Source organism: Poecilia latipinna, unplaced genomic scaffold (genome assembly GCF_001443285.1).
Source record: "Poecilia latipinna isolate Pla-1442-1.1 unplaced genomic scaffold, P_latipinna-1.0 Scaffold922, whole genome shotgun sequence".
Taxonomy (NCBI): domain Eukaryota; kingdom Metazoa; phylum Chordata; class Actinopteri; order Cyprinodontiformes; family Poeciliidae; genus Poecilia; species Poecilia latipinna.
In genome coordinates this window covers 110,795-128,122 of record NW_015113538.1, presented here as the reverse complement: position 1 = coordinate 128,122, position 17,328 = coordinate 110,795, and the positions used below count along the sequence as shown (strand labels likewise).

General features: G+C 42.2%; 1 protein-coding gene across 2 annotated transcripts in view; it reads right to left on the bottom strand.

The window, feature by feature from the left end:
- nrip1b (nuclear receptor interacting protein 1b) overlaps positions 1-17,328 on the bottom strand; it is a 52,458-nt gene that overhangs the window by 7,217 nt on the left and 27,913 nt on the right. The window contains exon 2 of one of the 2 annotated variants that reach the window (XM_015049045.1): positions 7,220-7,291. The exons of the other annotated variant lie outside the window; for it this stretch is intronic. The gene's annotated coding sequence lies outside the window, so the exon portion shown is untranslated. The remainder of the gene's footprint in view (positions 1-7,219; positions 7,292-17,328) is intronic. 2 annotated transcript variants of the gene reach the window in all.

Genomic DNA, 17,328 nt, shown 5'->3' with positions numbered 1-17,328 from the left:
TCACTGGTAAAAAACAAAAACAGGTATAGAAACAAAGCAAGGATACATCTATAAAACAAGTTGTACTCTGCTGTCAGGTGTGTGTGCGTATGCGTGTGTGTTTGCACAGACGTTACGGGTTGGCTCGGAAATTGGGCGGACCTGTCACAGCACACCATTGTCAGGAGGGCAGAGTCAGTATCACCGGGGTGCACGTCGTGCCAGTTGCCATGACAGTGTCAGCAGTGCTGCCCTGGGAGACCTCTGCTCTGAACCCTGTCAGCGTGGTTTCCGTGGATACGGGGCACCTCCGACAGTCCGGGCTGCATCTCATAAAGGTTAATTAATACAGAGCTTCCACTTCGGCTCAGCAGCTGTCCTTGTCCTGTCCCGACGCTGTCCTCACCTTTTGCGTCCGCTAAGCAAGCCGACATTGCAGGTCACATAGCAGGACAGCAGACCTTGTTTGTGAAGAAAGGCAACAGAAAACCTACTTAGCCCACAAGCCTGAACGTTTCACAGGGAGCCGAGGAAAGGTCAAAAGCCTAAATCGGCCTTCCTATCTCCGAGGTCAAAGTTCACAGGGTGCCACAGGATTAGGTGGTGACAGCAAGGGCAGCGAGGTGGCACAGTTAATGCCACCTTGAAAATGAACTGGGATTTAACACTAGAAATAAACTAATTAGCTGAGATGTAAATCTGAGTAGCAGGAGGAAAACAATCACATCGACCTTTTTAATGCTTTCTCAAACTAAAAGTTTCTTCAGGCTCAGGCAGCAGTGAAAAGCACGAGTCCACCGAGAACGCTCAGTCACCATTGATTACAGTTGAAAGGCCATCTTTGAACTGCTGACCCAAATATGGAAATGACAAAGAGCCGACCTGGTCACCCTGGGCCATCTGACGTCTGCCATCATGCTAATCTTAGCTGCACTGGATTAAGACTATTTTTCCGCCAGTGGGTTTAACACTGTCCTGATGGAATACCCCTAATGCCCGATTTGATCAGTGCAGTCAACATGTAAACATGTTTACCTTGGCAAGGGCTTGGCAAGATGACTAATATGCCAGGACTGGAACGCCTGGTGAGCAACAGGGTCAAATGGAAATGGAAAGGAATCGCAGACACGCTCTCTCTGCTGCTGCCAGAGAACCTTGGAGTCGCGGTCCACCTTTTTTTTGCCCCAAGACATATTCTAGTGGATATTATACCACTGCAGTATAGACGTTCCTACACAACTCAACCCTTACATTTACCAATTACATTTAACATTGGTCACTCAGTTTTTCTTTAAAAATTTTTTTTGCCAGTTTCCAAAGAGATAACTCAGGATTTTTAAGTCGAGGTTCTGTTAAGTAGCGATAAGCAGCTCATATCTCACCTGGAGACACCACGAACTTTACATTAATCAAAAAGAGAGGCCAACCAAAGCCAACTTCTAGCTAACTTAAAACAACTAGAGCCAAAAACTTAAGAGATTTCTGTGAAACCAGCTTTTATTTTGTCACCATCCTTGTACTGGATGGCTCTTTAACAATAGGTTGATAGGTATTTCAATGGGAAATATAGGATTGAGGCGGTGAACCTCTGATGATCTTCCTGAACGAAGCAAATACTCAGAATGGACGTAGTAAAGTGTTTCAAGTAACTGTGTGATGTTTAAGTAGAAAACAGTGGAGCCCTGCCTATTCATGGTTATTATTTGTAAAGTAATTGTAGAAAATTCCCCTAATTGTACATTTATTTCATAAAACATGCTTTAAAAAGCTGAAAGAAAATGCAGCTGGGAAGCTGAAATACCTAGGCGCAATGCTAATTGATACGCTACAGACTAGTGTTCACAACGCAGCTGATCTGAGGGCACAATTAATTTCCCTTGGCGGTGATTGGCTGTTCCAAGAGTAGGGAAAAAAAAACTGTAGCGCTACAATGGTTTACAATGTAAATTAATGTATATTTGGAGTATAACCTTTTAAAAAAGGGGTTTATAAGCATTTTAAGAGGGGATGTCTCAAATATTTGTGAATTCTAGCTACATGAGGGTAACTGTGGTCTGTTGCGCATTGATGATTTTAATGCTGGCAATTAACAAAATGTAATGTCTGTTTCTGGCTTCATAATTGGTGACTGTATGACAGGTTTATGGTGTTTTTATTCCTTCATGATGTAAAACACTTTGAACTGCTTTGTTGCTGAAGTGTGTTATACACATAAACTGGATTGATTGATTGATTGTGCTTAGTTTGGTAATGAATAACCACTAAAAAGTGCCAAAAGGTCCTTAAACTATGTTCTTGGCTGATTTTCAAACTGCCTTCCTCTCCGTTGGATTGTGACTGACTGACAATGTTTTACATATTCTGTTCTCAGGTTCGCGTTGAAAGACAATTGGCAGTGCTCCGCCTCCTACCTCAGCTTCCTGTGTTAATAATCATGATTTTCAGCTTGAATAACCGCACAATGCACAATGCGCGCTTGAGATCGGAGTCGTTTTCAGACAGCAGGAGTCTGGATCAGTCTCTGACCAGAAGTCTCAGATACTTCAACTCATAACATTTCAATGAAACTTAATTTTAAAAAACATAACAATCCCTCTCTGATTAATTTTCAGCCTTATTTCTACCCTTGTCAGTTAAGACAATTTGGCAACTGGGCATGTCAAAGCAGAAATATAATTTGTCTGATCAGGTATTCTTCTGTATTTTTGCTTGTTCAGACAAAAAAAAAGAAAAAAAAAAAAAGAAGAAGAAATGGCAACCAAGAGGCAACATTTTTACTCTATGAATAAAAAACAAAGGGGAACAAAAATCTCCACAGTGACGGATGTCTGTTAAACACCTGACCTTAATATAGGGGGAGCTGTCCTCTGTACCGAACCGCTAAAGCACACGGCACTCCACCTCTCCACGCCGAGAATTTGTGATGTGTGCATTACTATTACATTATCTCCTCTGCTGTATACATTGTGAACGACCTTACACATCTGTTAACATGTCATCTCAATGGTGGTGGCACCCAAAAAGCCTGACCTCCACCCTTCCTCCCCCCACAGCGGGACACCAAGGCACAAGCGAGCAGCTCTACACTTTCTGTGGTGATTATCCATTATCCTTGACAATGTCAGCCAATGACAGAGCAGGCACCGTTCTAAAGTGATTTTTACCCCTACAGTCTGCCACGCACACACAAGAGGGTGGGGTGGAGGGTAGTGATGGGGAGGGTGCGGCTTCATCATCTCCTGGCTGGTTGATTCTTCATCTGTTTCCCTCTCCCTCTCTTTTCATTTCTCTCCTATGCTACTTAAGAGGCATCAGCAACAGGAAAGGTCACTGCACTCCATCCAAAGAATAAGGTGCATGTTAGCAGTAGAGGGCCGGCGTGTATGTGTGTGCATATATTAGAGGTGTGACTCGATTAAAATTTTAACTGCAAAGGTCTTTAATTAATAATCACAATGACACTTTAATTGGAGACTACATATTGACAAGTTATTGAATAAATAGACATGTCAGCTCAACAAAGATATTTTAATCTGATATTTAGGTTATTCAGTCATCAGATTGGTGCAAAGTGCTATTATTAATGCTGTTCAGCTTTTAGGTTTTTCAGGATCTCCATTCGTAGAATGTCTAATAAAAGAGAATAACTTCTTAGAAACATGTACATCTCTGCTTGCTGCAACATGTTTAGCTCCGAGATGCTATTTTAGGCTTGAATAGCTGTGCAGAGAGGCCAACTCCTTTTAGCACAACTTGCACACAATAGCCTTTTCCAGCATTCCATCTGATCGTTTCTTGTAGCAGAAATGACCAGCAGCGGGCCAAGAGAAGCCGCTTTGTCGTCCACTGATGTTCTTTGCTTGTGTGGCAGATTTATGGCTGCACCAGGAACACAAAGGTTCAGACTCCAGACTATTTTAAAATGGTTTAAAAAGCTAAAATCTATGTAATCAAGTAATCAAAATGAACTCGATAATATTAGCTTATTAGGTCTTTCATATTCTATAGACAGCATAAAGTTACAACATTCTGCTCAATTAGCAGATTTACTAAAAGCTATTACTTTCTCCAGTCGACACGTCTCCTTCTGTTCAGAAAAGATAATCAAAATATCAAATAAATGTAGGAACTATTGATACAAAAATGTGCTAATAAATACGCTTTAAATTACATCTTCAGAAGTGGAACAAACTGCTGCTGTTCTGTTTTTGCAGAAATTAGATGATGTTCACATTTACTAAAGGTTAACATACGGTTAGAGTGTCATGGTGAACCTCATCCATGACATTCAGTGACACTTTCAATGTGAGCAATATGACTCACCGCCCAGGTGTCACTCTGAAAGGGGCAGCCAAAAAAAAGGGATATAAAAATAGGTGTCTTTCCAGGGAATAGTGAGATTCTGATTAAATCCTAACGTGGAAGGATGCCAGATTTTTAAGATTGTGTTTGATCATCTTTTGGACTGGACTCACACTCACCAGAGATTCTTTAAAAGTTCTGCCACCTTTGCTAGCCAATATAAGCATGACCGCACCTGCTGCTAACACTCTTCTTTAATCACACAAGAACTTAGTTGCTAAATGACCTTCAATGTCAAGAGTGGTAATCCATTTAAAATGTATGAGAGCAAACAAAAGAATTAAGCGGGGGTTAGAGCCGAAGCAGCGGCAGACAAAGTCAAGGTCATTCATCCCACCAAGACTCCTCCACTTGATGCAACAGCTGGTGTCCATGCAAAGCTCTGGGCGTTAATAAAAAGTGACAATGCTGCCTGAGCGGTGTGTCTTCCTAATGTCTGACACCAGCCTGGCAGATGTGTTCTCCCTGCATTTAAGGGGAGTCAAGGTTAAAGGAATTTAAAAAGGGGAGGCGATGCCTAAACACTATTATATCATGTAATCTGCAGCCTAGCACCGCTGCACACACTCAACAGGGTAGCTCCCTTACACATGCGGCGTGACCGCTATTTGTAAATTCAATATGGCCTGACATGATTAAATAAGGCAAAACATAAGCTGCCGGACCAAATGCGGCTGCTCCGAGACCTCCGCGAGCGCGTTGTGTATGCACACGAGCGACGGGAAGGTGGAATTAGAAGCTCTTGTTCAACCTTGAGAAAAGGTAAACAAGAGAGCAACATGCCACCGAACAGCAGGGGAGCCGGAGCAAGTAAATGTTTCTGCAGATAAGTCAATCGGGACAAAACAACACCTGAAAGGGAATACGCTGAAACATGCATGCCCACACAATGAGAACTAGGGCGCTGTGACCCATTTCCGTTAGACACACTGACTAAACAAGATGCTTCACACACACACACACACGCACACACACACACACACACCCACCCATGTGCGCACGTTGAAACAGATGGATGTACAGCATCACAACGGAAATGTGATACATCAGAGCTGAGAAGTCGAGATAGCCTGGGCTATCTACTGAAAAAAGAAAAAAGAAAAAAAAAAACAACAGAATCCTTTGACGGGGTTTGATGACTAGTTTCTATCGTTTAAGACTTTGGCCTAAATGAGGGCCTGACTGCGAACGTTCCTGGCCTGAATCTGGCCTAGCATGAAAAGCGCGGGGGCGGATTTTAACCTCATCTGAACTCATCAGTACAAGGAGTTCCTGAGGTTGAGAGAAGGGAGAGCTTGAAGGAATTCATCCACGCTGATGAGTCATCTAACCGTTTGAGAGGCCAGCTGAGCGGCGGAGGATGGGGAGATGATATCACCGCGCTGTATCACAGACCTGGACACACTTTCACTGCGCTCTACATGCCTAAACAGGTCCGAGTAGATGGGCTTCCAAAGATGTTTGCGTCCATAGTAAATATTTGTGTGCCATTTGGAAGACCCACCCAAGGGCCATTTCCTGAGTGGCTGAGAATTAGTGCATCAATTAAACACACACACGCATGCACACACACACACACACGCATTCCCTCCTAATGAGCCGTGGCTGCCATCAGTCCACACCTGATCCATTTCTACCAGGGCTCAGAGGTAATCTCATGCTTGCATCGCAAGTCTGAAATGGCGCTCATTTCCCTCCTGAAACAACATGCATTTTCCATCTGTAAACACGGGCCTGCAAATAGGAACAGCTGATTGCCCCGTGGCCAACGTGCTTAGAGGCAGAGTTGGGCCCTTGAAACTGACTGCAGTGGTGATGTCTGAGGGAAATGGGCCACTTTGCAATTGAGATCAAATGTCCCACTGTCAGGCTGCCCTGAAAGCTGGATAAAACCAGCTAAAAAACCTTGGCCTTTAATGAATCATTTCCATAATATCCCTGGCATGGCTCCTAAGGAGGCCATTGCTGTGAGTCAGCAAGATGTCTGGCTTTATTGGGTTAAAGAGAGTGCTGCTCTTTTCTTTTTACTGTGGGTAACTCGGGATGGTTTGGGAGTGTTATAGCCGAGCTGCGATGGATGTCTAAGTGATGGAAAGAGAGGAGGACGTATCTCTGCTATCATTTTGCTTTTCATAATGCTCTCATTGACCTACTTTCTGGTTTAAATCATCCTAATGCTTGCTTTGGGTGGGATTGGAGTATTATATTACAGGGCACCATGATATGTGAGGGAATATTCCATTCGAATCATCAAAAACACAGAGGCTGTACCTTCCCACCCGTCATCTAGAACACAGGCTGCCTCAAAGTTAAACAATTAAATGGATCTTTTGGAACAATTATGCACTTTTGACCCAATAAAGCAAATGGCAACTGTGTTTAACTTTTTAATGGAGAGTCTCTTTCAAGCAGCACTGCTCTATTTAACAGAACTTGGTTCATGCCAATAACCAGGAGACCTGTTGTCTGTTCTGGTGCTCAAACAGAGGAAGGTTCTGCAGCTCCAGACTTCATTATCTCCACAGAGTCATCATCAAACTCAGTCCCCATAACTTTTAAATCAAGTTTGCACCGTGAATCTGTAAACTGCATTGTGTGGGAATATACTCTACTCGGATTTTTTTCTACAGGTACGAAGTTACAGATGTAGTTCCTCTAGGCCATTTACTTGGACCACTCAACTTGTCTCGGTTCATAAGCATGGAAAGTGAACTGTTTTGCAGTATCATTATTGGCATTCATCACTGACGCAGACCAAAACATGAGACAAACCAAAGCCATGTCAGGTGGACTGGAATCTATAAATGAAAGAGTAAATTGATAATAATAAACAACTAGTGATGATCATAGTCCCTGTCTACTTTTTAACTCTTGATACCTTTTGGTGGCTGCAGCTTGTGACTCGGTCTGCTCCAGTGTGGCGTGTCACTACAATTTCCAAGACTATTTTCTGAAAAAAAAAAAGATAAAAAAAGAAAAAAAAAAGGAATTTGTTCAATCTTTATGTTCACAGCATGTAAAATTTATTACAGTTCATGGACATTTTGTTTAAGGAGTTTGTTTTCCCTGAATGTTGGCATGTTTAGAGAAAAAAAAACTGTCAAGTCAGCTGATCACAAGAGCAGAGATAAGGAAGAGTGTAAATATTAGCTTCTGTATGCTAAGTCAGTTTCCGCTGTGGGTATTTAAGGTGTGTTTGGTATCTGAACTATTACAATAGGCAGTAATAAGTGTTAGAGGGGGTCTCAAGCATTTGCAGATTATAGCTACTCACAGGTGGCTGTGGTCCCTGAACCCCATGAATACTTGATATCGACTATACTTAAATGACGTAGATTGGTATCAAGCATAGAATTAAAAACATCTTTAAATTAGAGTACTTTTATTCAACTAATTTCGTTTCATTTACAAGTATACTAAAAGTCTGAATTCAACTTTCTCTTTACCAAAATGCACAAATGTTCAAAGCAGAATTTAGTTACCCAACAGGGCCATAACTGGTCTCCAATACTAACAAATGAAAGATTATACAAATTAGTCAATACAGGCTTTTGTGCACATTTCACCAACACAAACAAAGCTACAGTGTTGTACTTAGCGACATGGTAAGTAAGGGACTGATGCTCCGTCACATTCATCACTTTCAAAAAATACATATATTTTTTGAATCAACTGTCCCAGATTTTCACTCTTCCACCACCAGTAGATTTTCATTAGGTTATAAATAACAGATTTGCTGGTAAAATGAGTCGACACGGCCATCATTAGAGCTACTATCCATTTCCCACTGACACCAGGCAGAATAACAATGAACATGGACTTATATACATATTGACTGAACGTTGCACAGGGTGGTTTTGTAATGAGACTTTCAAGAGTCAACAACTCGAGCCTGTCGCATCCTGTGAGTAAAGTTAGGATCACAGAACCAGCAAGTGACAGCAGAGTTGTAGGTCGTATTAGAGAACCGAAGGTTCTGCAGGTCGTAGAAACGGCTTCGTGACCTGCTGCACCAGCAGCGCAGAGGCGCAGCAACGGTAGATTCAATTTCAAACAAGTGATCCACACCAAATGCATTGCAAACCATCTAGATCACTGTCAGAACTCCAACATAAAGTGTCTTGAAAGTACAACTGGTTAGATACGCTGATAGCATTGACCCAGGGGTCAGAGAACTGACTGAACTGAGATAACCTAGCAGGCTCTTGCTCAAGATAGCCTGATAGGCCACACTACTTTGGTTTTCCGCATACAGGATGAAGTGACAATTTAGCCGTAATTCACAAGAAACATCATCATGTCGCTATTCAAACTACACGGTTTCAAGAAGAGAAAGAAGAACTGGAAAAAAGCTGAATCTTTGCAGTTTTTTAAAAGGGTGTAAATATGACTCTTAAGCTACAGCTGGATATTCTAAGATATCAAAATATTTATTAATCTGAGAATGTCTAATTAGGAATGTTGGACATTTAAAGGGCCAACCACTCAAATTATAATCCACCTGAAATATGACTGAATTTATAGCCTACTACAAGTTGTGATTGAAGTAACATGCATTTTTACTCTTTAATAAAAAAAAAACCCTAACTACCAAGAAATGCATGTTTAATTGGAAATATTATCAAATCACAATCCTATTAACCAGTATGTTTTACTCTGTATGGATTTTAGCTATTCAGTGCATGAGTGACTGTCTAATACTTAGTGTTTTTCCACTGTGAGCATGTCTTCACTAATTATGCTGAACTAATAAATGCACCTGGGCACTGTCAAAAATCATATGGTCCCAACCTGTTATACCACCTCAACATAAAAGATCGGTGTGTTTTCACATTAAAACTCGAATAAACAAAAGAATAAATTATTGCCGGTATTTGCATATTTGCCACTGATGCACTGCAGGCTGCAGTGAATTCACACATTACGTTCAGTACCTACATATAACAAGGAGCACCTCCTCGTCTTTCTGATCTCTGGTCCTGCTCTGCATTCACGAAGCCTCATTTTCAACTCCTCAGGATCTGGGGTCATAGGTCAAGTATCATTTGGAGAAGCTACTCAGCTGCTCCCAATTAAATAAAATCAATATCTTGTTGGTACTGTTACGCATTATAAAACAACAGTCAGAAAGTAAAATAAAAGGCAGTAGTGAAAATGCTTCCAAAAAGGGATTTTGCTGCATATTCATATCCAATGATTGGACCCAAACTCCTGAATTAAAGGTACGTACACAGCAAGGAAGGAACTGACTGCACAGTTTAGTTTGTAATTAAACTAGTGTAACCTTTAAGAATTTTAACAGAATAATAAATTATGTGTTGACTGATGCGGCTTGATGGCGACAGAATTGTTATAAAATCAACGTGATTGACGAATCACAGCAGCCCTAAGTGGGCATGTGAACAAAGTGACAAGCCTATCATCATACACTGGACTCATCCCATCCCCATTTTAAAGTTGAATACAGTGAACACAGTTCTTTTCACTACAGATCTTGCAGTAAAAGCATCAAAGATCAGCCTCTTTTAAAAGGCGGTGTGAACTGTGAAACTGTTTCTGCCAGATTTGCATCAAGAAATCAGCTGCTGACTGCAATCAGACAAATTTCAACCTCATCAAAAGCTGAAACATCTGTTATTTTTCCGATCAGTGAAGGCACCATGCTAAATGCTAAAAGGTCACGCTGACAACAAGACTCTGGTGTGAATGCGGTTGCTGAGGGGCGAAAAAAAAGAGACTAACTTGAGGCTTCGTTTATTAGACAGTATTTGTCATTGGAGGAGCATTATACATAAATATCAAACAAACATCTCTTAAGCTGCCCCACAGATGGAACAGTGGGAGGTTCTGAGCATCTTTATGCACGTTTCCAACAAGCTCGGAGAGGAAATTCAGTCGTGTTTTAATAATCCGTCCATGCTGTGGGGAAGGAATCAAGAGTTGGTGGTCTTCTGTGTGTCCAGATCAGAATATCTACGAGGAGCTCGTCTGTCAATCGATTTAGTGTCAAAGAAATATTTTAGAAAGAACACAGGCCTACAGTTTGAGATCGACAGCAGGTACACTGTTGCCCTCAGGCGCAAAACATTGAGTATTAGGTTATTCTCTCTCTCTACACACATCTGTTCAAACTCCAGCACTTCCCAAAAATAAACAGAAGCCTTTAAATTTGGCCATGTAGACATCCTGGCAACTCATCCCTGGTCAGGTTGGACACAGTTTGCTATATGTGAAGAATAAATGCCTACACAGATTGCAGGTGGTGGGCTGAGATGTGTGCGTGTATGTAAGTCTGCGGAGTTAAGGACCTCAGGTAAGATAGGATTTTCGGAAAATCAGTTTATTGAATTACTTGATTATTAAAAGGAATTATTCTACAGAATACCGAATTAAAAATGTTAAATGGCTGCAGTCCTAGTGCAGATACATCTGTTGTCCATACAGAGAAGTACAAATTGCGGTATACCTCAAATGTCTTCCGTTCAATAGCAGCTATTCTGTTATAGCTGCATGCATGTACGGTAACTGAGGATTATAAAACCAAATGTATGTGTGCGTGTTTGTTTCCTTTATCCCTGTGATGGATCGTTGACCTGCTGAGGGCGTACCCTGCCTCTCACCACAGGACAGCTGGGATAGGCTCCCCTGCCTCTGTGACCCTGAACAATGCAAAATGGGTACGAGAAACAAATGACTGCATGAAAATGAAGAAGAAACTGTCCTCTGTGACATAGCTGCTTTAGTTAAAGGTGAGAAAAGTAGAAGTGCTGATGAACACGGGCACACAAGTAAGTGGCTGTCCCTTCTGCTCGTCATTACTCTCAGTACGTCTGGTTTTCCATCTAAGCAGACATTAATTGTTATTAACTGCCTTCACCTGGCAGCCCAGGTGCAATCAGTCCCCAACTGAGTAGGAAGAATGAAAACTGGCAGAGCTGTGGAGGAAAAACTCCTTTGCTTTTCGGCGTGTTTTGGTGGAAACAGTGAACTCGGTTGAAGGGTTGACGAAACTGATCAGGTTGCATTTTCCGTAACCAAGAGAAACCCACTAATTGTCTGAGATGCAGACGAGCACGGGGCCAAGGATTACAGGAAATGAGTCTTTCCTCTCTCGGTCAGCCACTGACCATTAAATCAGACAGAGACAGATGGACGAGGGCAGCACCCAACTTCCACAGTCATTTTGTCGTAATGAAGAAGATCAAGAAGACAGGGAGAACTCTATCAGATGGTAAACGGAGGGAAAAAGTGCTCAGGGGAGAATCAGAACAAGCTACACCAAAGGCAGATGCTAACACACCTTTTGTGCTGCAGGTTGGGAGGTGAATGCGGACACACATCACGCTCCCGTACCTTGTCATCCTTAGCCATGGAGGCTGATACAGGTAAAATGCAGTAATCAATTTGCTCTGCTGGCAGGAGCGCTCCTTGAGAATACTAATGAGGCATCCCACCACCCTCTGCTGCCCCCATTCCCCCTTCTCGTTCCTCGTTCACCTTTCTCATGACTTGACACCCCCTTCTCCAAGTGCCCCAGACCTGACCAAATGCTAAAGGAGGGCGGACTGTCTTCTGCACAGATAACTGCTGCCACTAATCAAGCCTACGTGCAGTGGGGCGTGGGATTAAAAGAGCTTGCACAGCTTGACTCAGGCACTGAATGGCGTTTGGCTCTCGCACACACGCACACAAGCTGGTGCGGGCGAACGCACTCGCACAAGATCTAAATGAAAACCCAACGGGGAAGCCGGCACCGTCTTGTCCTAGAAAACGCGCATGTACATGGGAGCCGTGGACGAGCAAACAGCACAACAAGGTCAACTTAAAAGCTGCTGTTAGGTGAACATTCTCGGGCTACAAAAGGAGCACAAGCACAAACACACTCGCGCGCAAGGAGATTAGATCTAAATTTACTCCGCCAGTCAGAATGGGACTCGGTGGTGAGCCACCCATCTCTATCGCTCTGAACACATGTCACGCAGGGGAGCTGCAGTGTTGCGAGCATCTAAAGAGGGAAACAGGAACAAACTTGACTGGGAGTTGACGGGGTCTTAATTCCCGTTCGGGTTTCATTTGGAGAGATGGCTCACAAGGTGTGTTTTGTGTGCGGGTGAGGAGGGGGCATCCGCTACATATCAAACACACTGTAGAAGCTGAAACAAAACTTCCTTAATGCTATTTTTATGAACACACAGAGACTCTGTTTTTGAGTCAGTGCAAAGTTACAGACGGTTACAGTTTCAACATATTTTCTATCCCAAGTTGAGTTTATGCGTGTAGCACATTTCAGCGACAATAAAATTCAAAATGCTTTCCATCATAAAAACATCATACAGTCATCGATTATGAAACAAGCAATAAACATTACAACATGTCAAATGCCATCATCAAAATTACTGCGCAAGTGCACATCAAATATGTTGATCAATGTTCCACTTACTATTAATCAAAGGCAACTCTAAACAGGTGGGTTATAAGCCTTGATCTAAAGAAACTCAGGGTTGTGTTGCAGTTTTCTGGAAGTTCCTCTAACTTGTGCTGCGACGTTAGTCTTTTAGCCTGGAATTGTTCTCCAGGTGATAGAAGGCTGACTTTGTAACTGTCTTTAAGTGTCTCTGAAGGTTCAGAGACCGAGTCCTTCACCACACCCAGATTTCGGAGCTGATCCCTAGTTTCTAACAGTAAAGTTAAAACTGATGTGGCACACTTCCTGCCTTTTAATGAGCTCTCCAAGAAAACAATGGGGTGACCAGAGGTATTTAAATATTTCTGAGGACAAAAATCAGTGATGGTGAGGAAAATACAGGAGCTCCATCTCTCTCCATCACAGGTTATGTCGTTTGGTAAATTAGGAGCTTCAAGTCTGTTGATAGCTTGACTGATTAACCAGCTAATATTGGATTGTTACACATGTGTTACTTTATATACTGCAAAACCATTTAAAAGTCTAATAATTTGCACTTAAAAACTACTTCTAAATGTAGAGGTTTGTTCTAGTTTTTTCTTTCAGTCAATGGTAGGAGCACAGCAAACAAATATATAAATAATCTGAATGCCAGGTTCTTATGGTACTCCCATTTCAAAATGTCATCATTTTCCAGAGTCAAGATTTTTTTTCTATAACATGATAAAGAAAAAAAATGCCCTAGTTGGCTTTATTACTTACTTTTTTCATTATATAATGAAACAAAGTAATTGTGGTGACTTATCATTTGCCAGTGTGATAAAGGGCCATTTCACTATTCTTTGGCATCTTGACAAACTTGGATCAGTTAAAAATCTGTACTAAAAATATAAACTTGATGGGATTATACAAGATTAAATCCAGATCCTTTACATCTCAGTTTGTGATGCATTTCCAATATTTTCCCAAAATAATATATATTTTTTTTACATCTAAAGGAAACCCTTTTACACTGAAGCCTCAAGATCTCCATTAACCCTTTCAGGTGTGAAAGGGTAAAGAATGTTGCGTTCGTTTTAAAACCCATCAGTAAAAGGATTTAAAAAGCCAAAAATTTCCTTTTTCATTTGAGAGTGAAAAAGAATACCGAAATGATTAATCAATTAGAAAATAAACCTAATTTGTGATGTGGCGAGCCAAAACTAAAGGTGCTCAGTGGAAAAAACAAAAAAAAACAAAAACATTTTTATATTTCCAGACATCCTGACTTCTCCGCTTCCCATGTCGGAATGAGACGAGGCAGTCTGGAAAGTCAAACTTTTTCACAATGCTAACTTAATTTTTTCTGCGTTTCCAGACTTTTTTTTCCAGACCTTATTTAACACAAATCTGTGTTAAATAAGGTAATTTAACACACAAATCTGTGTTAAATAAGGGAGAGGGGGAGGAATCCCACAAATACTCAAGTAATTCAGGTAATCTAATCTATGCTTGACCAGGTGTTTCTTTTGTACTTAAAATCCCCAAAAAGCATATGCTTTCCCTTAGAACCAGTGGACACAGACACACTTGTGCACATCCTGTTTCCACCATCTACAGTCAATCTGTTTATTATAAACCAGAAACCCTTCCAAGGAAATATCCCTTCTACAAAAAAGCTAGAGAGTCACTTTGGTTTTAAGTAATTCTGTCCAGAGATGAGCAGTCAGGATGTGTGCAGCACCAACTTAAAAGGCTTTTGTTTATTCTCAGGCTTTCTCTGACTTCATCTAAATTTCAGGGCACTGAGCTCCTCCTTGATATTCTAGGTTGTAAAGGATCCAATCAGAGATTTTCCGGGATTCCCAGAAGGACTTTATGTAATCGAGTGATTTGAGGAATCACGGAAGAAAAGGTCGAAACGGAAGAAATAAATGTTAGAATCATAATGATACATTTTGAGTTTTAAAATGTGCCATTATTAGTAATAACGTGTTAAATTTTCTCATCCCTTAAGAATCCTACGATGGCCAAACCTTCTGCATACATACAGAAACACACTCGTACTCACACGCAGCAGCAGCAGGAAACAACGCCACCCAATGCATCTGCAGGGATATTTCATTATGTACATAACGAGTACCATTAATCGCTCTTAACAAGAGGACACAACCTCACCTTGGCAGTCTCAAAAGCGCAGCAGGAAGAAGGTGGTGATGGTGGTAAGGGAAGAGGGTGAAGGGGAGAGAGGGGAGAGAGGGGAGAGCGGGGGCATGGAAATATCTATAGTGCTGAAAGGAATTAAAATTCACCACACTCAAGGACCTGCTGCCTCCTTTTGACCAAGCACATCGCGGCCCGTGGGCGTGTGGAGGCGAGCCAGCAGTCACACAGAAGCTGCTCGTCTGAAAGGCGCATAAAAGAAGTAGAGAAGAAGAGAGGAGGCGCGGAGGAAGAGGAGGAGAAGAGAGGAAATAAACATGAGAAGAGAGAAGAGCGCGGTGGGGGGAATGCCGCAGTGGGGGCTCGTGCCCTTGACACACTGGCTTAGGTTCACAGGAGGGAGGGAGAGGCGTGGGGGGTATTGTCATGTGCCATTTGTCATTTAAATGTCTGATCCTTCTCCTGTCTACCTAACCACCTTCATTCCAAAAATTTTTGCCCACCTTTACTTGACCTTATCCCTTCCCTGACCTGGAGGCATCAACCAATCGTTCCCTCTGCTCCCCCGCCTTCCTGCAGTACCAGTACCCCATCCGCCCCTCCAACCCCCATGGACTCCTCTCTCTCTCCCTCTCCCTCCCTCCATCCCTACCTCCACCCCACCCCCCCAGCGGCTGTGCAGCAAGGTCAGGCGGGTCACCGTGTCCTCATCTGTAATCCGCTGCCATTCGTCAACAGCCCTGGCCCGGGCTGGAGAAGAGGGGGGAGAGGCAGCCGCTCCGACGAGGGGAGAATGCCCAATTAGGCAGCTGTCACACACACACACACACACACACACACACACACACACACACACACACACACACACACACACACACACACACACACAGCTTGGTACAGCAGAGCAGGAGAGAAGGAGGGAAGCTGCAGAATCAGCCCACTGTCCACAGACGTGGAAGGGGTGGGGGGTGTGAGGTGGGACAAGGGGGTGTGTACAGGAATCCTTTCAGCTGTGAGGGTGTGTGTGTGTTTCTGCTGTGTATTTGGAGCAGTTGGACAGGGTCAGCTACAGTGTGGACATGTATGACTGCTATGTGTGAGCTATGAGAACAGGGACTTCTGAGGTTACAGCGGTCATATAAAAGGTCCGGGCCACAACGCTCTGATCCGAAAGCAGACCCGCGTTCTGCTTTCGTCAAAGATCTTCTATTTTCTGAGAGAATCGTGGACACAAAACGTCCCCATCCTAACATCCAACTGATCTGTTAAACAATCCCTTTTTTTTTATGTATAGACGCACACTAACAGCAGGTATGAAATGGGTGACAAATATTCCATAATTGGACCATTTATCACCGGCAAACACATCTGTTTTGAGTAATGGGAAGAGTAATCAGCAAAAATGATACAGAGGCGACTCCACGCCAGGCAGCAGGAAGATTTATACCCGAGCAATTCAGGACTCAAGCCTGTACGCATTGATTGTTTAGTCTAAATGCCTTTACGTTTAATCAAAGGGAAGAGTCGAAATGGTGCCATGCCAGCTGGGTGATGCATGGGCCTGGCACAACTAACCATTAACCATGTAATCTTACGTAACTCTGAGAAGCGTGATTGTGTCGGCAAAAGTCATCACCATTGCTTTTGTGAGGAATGGCTGGATGAAAGGACCAAGGCTTTCCATCATGACTCATTGGGAGTTTATATGCTTATAATAATGTTAATTAGCACAAAGCACAGGCTGATTAATGATGTTGCAGTTTTAAAAAAAAAAAGTTATGGTTACAAAATCACTGACAGCTTTATAATCATCCCATCATCCTGAGGTTTAAAGTTCTGTTAATGAGATCAGCGCGATGGGAGCCAGTATGGATCGTAGAGTAAGACACAGCTGCCCCTCCTCCACATGTTGCTGCACATTGCCGTCTTGCTGACTATTATTTTACATAATTATTTTGGTTATTTTCTGGACTGGCTGCTTTGGAACTGCCAGCCACTATATGGAGAAATTATTCGTTTTCTGTGAATAATTTAGAGAACAACCCAAAAATCTGCAAACACTGAATCGCTAATCGACAGGGTTCCACTGAATAACAGTAAGAATCAATACATTATTTCAGTAGAAGTGGAAATGAATAAGTTTTATGATTTAAACAAAAGCAGTTTGACTATTTTATGTACCTCTGTTTGAAATTCTAGTGCCGATACGGTGATATTGTCAAGCTGTGATATTTTATCAAAGATTATCAGACAATAAAAAGAAAAAGAAAAGACTATGAGAAGCAGTATTTAACAATCTTTTAACCAAATCATGGCAGTTTTATTTACAGTTAGGAGATTCTTTGCAAAAAAGTAGGAATCTATTTTCGCTCCTACTTTTCAGTACCTCTAAATGTCAAAGTTCAACAGGGTTCACTGGAGCTTCAAATCCAGCTTTGAGT